This window comes from Artibeus jamaicensis, unplaced genomic scaffold (genome assembly GCF_021234435.1).
Source record: "Artibeus jamaicensis isolate MK-2021 breed Jamaican fruit bat unplaced genomic scaffold, CSHL_Jam_final scaffold_1964, whole genome shotgun sequence".
In the NCBI taxonomy this organism is placed as follows: Eukaryota; Metazoa; Chordata; class Mammalia; order Chiroptera; family Phyllostomidae; genus Artibeus; species Artibeus jamaicensis.
The window spans coordinates 6,709,316-6,714,138 of record NW_026522030.1 but is presented as its reverse complement, the minus strand read 5'-3'; positions in this window follow the sequence as shown (position 1 = coordinate 6,714,138).

The window sequence follows — 4,823 nt, the reverse complement described above, 5'->3', positions numbered from 1 at the left end:
ACCACTGCAGAAAACTACTTGGCAATATCTAGTCAACTTAAAGACGTGCCAGGTCTATAGCCCAGCATTTCCATAGCTTAAAATATTCCTGGGAAGAACCATGACACATTTTTACCAGAAGGGTGTCAGTTTCTGCTGCATAACAAACCACCCCAAAACTCAGTGCCTTCAACAACAACCGTTCACTTAGCACGAGCTTCTGTGGGTCAGCTGGGCAGCTCTTCTGGTCTGGCCCAGCCTGGCTGATCTCTGCAGGGCTCTTTTATGTAGGGACAGCCAGTGAGAGGGTCAGCTAGCAGCCGGATCGTCTAGGATGGGTTCACTCACATGTCTGCTGGTTCACGGGTTGTGGGCTGGGCTGAAAGGAGTGACTGGACTGCATGTCTCTTGTGTTCCAGCTCCTCACCAGGGTTAACACCCTGGGTTAGTACAGCGGATGTCCCTAATAAATGGGAGCTGTCCTCACATCTTTGCCTGCAGGATGAGCTGAAAGCACGGGTTAGGAAAAGCCGATCTTAGAGGGTTTATTCTTTTTCAGTTTTGTACAGCTTTATTGAAATATTGTTTATTTACTATACAATTCACTTAAAGGTAACAATTCAATTGTTTTAAATATAGTCACAGAACTGTGAAGTCATCACCGCAATCGATTTTAGAATATATTTAATCACCTCAAAAAAAGAAACTCCACATACTTTAACCATTTACCCTCCAATCCATCATCACCCAGAGCCCCAGGCAACCACCAGTCTACTCCCAATCTCTAGAGAGTTGCTTATTTTGCATATTTCACATGAATGGGATCATACAACATTTGACCTTTTGTGACTGGCTTCTTTCCCTTAACATTATGTTTTCAACTTTCCTCCATGTTGTAGTCTTTCCTCCATGTTGTAGTACTTTATTCCTTGTTATAGGTAACTAATATTCCATTGTATGGATGAACTACAATTGATCTATCCATGAACCAGCTGATCTATATTTGGGTTGTTTCTGCCTTTTGACTATTTAACTACTGACTATTATGCATAATGCTGCTTTGAACACTCATATACAGGTTTTTATATGGACACACATTTTCATCTCTCTTAGGAGCAGGGCTCTTGGATGAAGGCATAACTCCATGTGTAACCTTTTTGAAGAACTGCTGGATTGCTTTCCAAAGTGGCTGCACGACATCTTGGAGTTTTATAGCCCTCAGCGTTGTTGTTTGCTTTGTTTCTTTGCCAGCTTTTTACCGACCAGGATTGAGATCTGATGTGTCTTCAGGCTCAGCTGCGCTACTGGTGTTTGGGCAGCTCTGACTGTGCCTCCTGCTGGCCTCCATGGCCCCAGCAGGACTGGGGACAGCGGCTTCCTCACCCACATGCTTTCGCCGGGCTCCTGGGGAATCTTTCTGTTCCTGCTTCTGTTTCATCGGGGCCCCCTCTGTTTCATTGGGGTCCCACCCCACCAGGACACTGGGAAAGGGCCCTGAGGTCACCTAACCAACACTCACTTCTTGCTGCAGACTGAGGCAGGATGGGAGGTGGGGGTCGTGAAGTCCCAGATCAAAACATAAACTGATGGCAGAATTGAAACAGAAACCTAAGTACCTTTTCTTTCTTTTTTCTTACTACAGATGTAATGCATGCTTATTGTATTGAAATTAGAAAATAAATAAATAAATAAAATTCAAAACAATTAAAATGAATGTTTCAAAAAGCTCACCCATCATTTCAAAACCTACAGAAAACTAAAGTTAACATGTTGGTTTATAACTGTTATTAATTTAATTATTCATTAATGTATTCAGTAAATGTTTTATTGGTTATCTACCAATTTCCAAGTACTTTATCTAACCCTGGAGGGTATGTCATGGTTTATGGAGACAATCTACTGTTATTATACACAGATTATTTTTAACTTTTCCTGTTATAAGAGAAAAGAAACTACAGAAATAGAGCCGCTGGGACAAAAGGTATGTTCTCTTTCTAAGGCTGTTACTTGTACGTGTTGCCAATTCACCGAACAAACAAACCCTGTAAGTACACCTTCCATCAGCAGTGGATAAAAGTGCCTATTACCAACCCCTCACGAATATTCTACCAAACCCCGAGAAATTTATTCTTTTCCAATGTGAAAAGTGAAAAAAAATGTTTTTATTAGTTTCCTAGGGCCATTCTTACAAAAAACGCAAATTGTGTGGCTGAAAGTAACTGAAATTGATTGTCCCGCAGTTCTGGGAGGCCATCACCCCAAATCCCGGTGTCGGCAGGACCACACTCCCCCCGAAATCTGTGGGGACGTCCTTCCTGCTCTTCCTGGCTGTGGGCATTTGCCAGTGGTCTTCGGTGCCCCTTGGCTTGCGCTGCACAACTCCAGCCTCTGCCCCATCATCACGTGGCTTGTCGCTTCTGTCTGTCTCTACATGGCCATCTTATTGTGAGGATACCAGTCCTAGGGGATGGGGGACCCATCCTACTCCAGGACGATGTCTTCTTAAGTTGTTAAACCAGCGATGATCCTATATCCAAATAACATCACATTCAGAAGTACTGCAGACCAGGATTTCAACATACCCTTTTTCCTGGAGTGGGGGTAGCACCATTCAACCCATAACAATGGTATTATATACTTTAATTTTTGTTTTTTGGTTACTGGTATTATTGAGCACATTTCCATATGTATCTAAGGCCATTTTTCTACACAGGTGTTTGTCTTTTCCTTGTTTACTTATAAAGCTTCATATAGTAAAAATGAAACCCCAGGCTTTTCTCTTTTACCCAACTTCAAACCAGCAAGATCCTCCCAAACTTTGGGGAATTAATAAAATTGCCAGAGTGTGTAGCCCGCTCCGGGTCTCAGCTCTGCCCATCGGCACAGTGAGAGAATCCTCTCCTAACAGCCCAGCAGGAGGACAATGTCATGCTTGTGGCTTCTGTAATAGTCAAGATAGGCTAAACTCTGCCATGTGAAAGAGTGACTGGAGAAATCTTGGCAACTCGCAACACAAAGGCTTATTTCCTGCTCAGATCCTGTGTCCACTGTGGGTTGGCCAAGACTCTACCCACCTCATTAGTCCAGGCTCCAGGCCACCAGGGGGGCACCCATCTAGGACATCAGGGTCAGGAAAACGGAATCCATTCTCTTGTGGTTTAGCAGACAGACTTTAATACAGAAAAGTGTTTTAATGAGTCCTAGACGACTGACGGGCAAAAGGGAACAGTGGGGCAATGCGAAGAGTCCAGAAGGAGCAAAGACCACCCCTCCATCTTGGGGGGTGAAGGGCAGGGCTTAGAGTTGTCAGAGCCTAGCTGCTTTGGTGGTGGGGGCGGGGGGGGGTGCACTCAGCACTGATGCCCAGGACCCTGGGGAGAGGCTGCAGCTGGCACCTCACAGGGGGTGCAGTGAGCCTAACTCTGGGCGTGTGGAGTATTGGAACACCTGGAAACTGGAACCAGCTTGTTAGTGCAGGTCCTAGAACTGCTGTGGTGGTAACAGGAGTGAGGAGCAACCTTTCTCCTCCAGCCTTGCAACCTCCCCCAGCACCCACTGGCAGCATCTTCATCTGCGCCATCATAGAACACTATGAATGGGGTGGCTTAAACCCCAGCCATGTATTTCTCACAGTTCTGGAGGCTGGAAGTCTGAGACCAGGGTGTCGGCAGTCAGGTTCATGGTGAGGGTTGCCTTCCTGCTGTACCCTCCCACGGCAGGGGGGGCCAGAGCTGGACTCTTCCTCTTTTTAAAAGGACATCTGCCCACATGGCCTAATCTAACCCTAATTACCTACCAAAGGCTCCATCTTCAAATATCATCATATTGGGGTTTAGGGTTTCTGCGTATGAATTTTGGGGAGGCAGCATTCAATCCATAGCACATGGAAAAAGCAAAGGGAACCACTTACCGTGGTGCTCCAGCATCCCAGAGTAGAAGAGAGAAGGGTGGTTTGGGGCTAAGAACTGGCAGTCAGCCTTGTGGCCCAGGGAAGAGGCAGCAAGGGCTGGAATGAAAGCCTTTGCCAGCAGTAACACCACCTGGAGCTCCCTATCCAGAGCAAGCCATGGGCAGGACTGTGACACCCTCCTCCATGAAGAGCCATCCGATATTGTGGACAATACGTATGAAGTAGTCTGCCACAACTTCAGTTCAGCTCCCAGATTCCAGCAGATTTCTCCCGGTGAGCATCCCCTCAGCTTTGATTGGACCATCCTCCTGTGTCTAGCACCTGGTTCTAACACAGTCTCAAACCCTGGTATCCAAGATCCCTGGGACTTACCCCAAGACTGAAATCCCTCTGTCGGCTTCATGGTTCCTCTGCATGGATACTTCAGAGCATCCTGGGCTCATGCCCTAACTCTATGCAGACATTGTTGTGACAAGAGGTGAGTCCCCCTGCAGCTGGGCTTGCACTGAACCTCAAATCCAAGGTAACTGTAAGATAAGTTAACCAGGAACAAATTGCTTTGCCTTTACAGCATGCAAATCCATGAATGTCTGCAGCAGTTCATTGTACACAGCCAAATAATTTTAAAGTGCTTTTAATTCCCCATATGCTGTGACTCTCCTCCAAGAAGCAGCCTTGGGCTGCTTTGAGTAACCAGGCAGTTGAGACCAGTCATGTGAGTGCTCAGGGAAGCTCCTCCCTTTCTCAGGGCTACCCCTACAGGTGGCATGGTCATCTGCAGACAGAGAGCCCAGAACCTCGTGTGTTCCACCAGACTGAGTTCTCAGAGACCAGAGACCAAGTCTTGTTCCTTGTAGTGGACACAGACCAGTTTCCAGCACACAGCACTTAGTCGACCTGGGTCAGTTTCCCCACAGGGAAAAGGAGGAAGGCT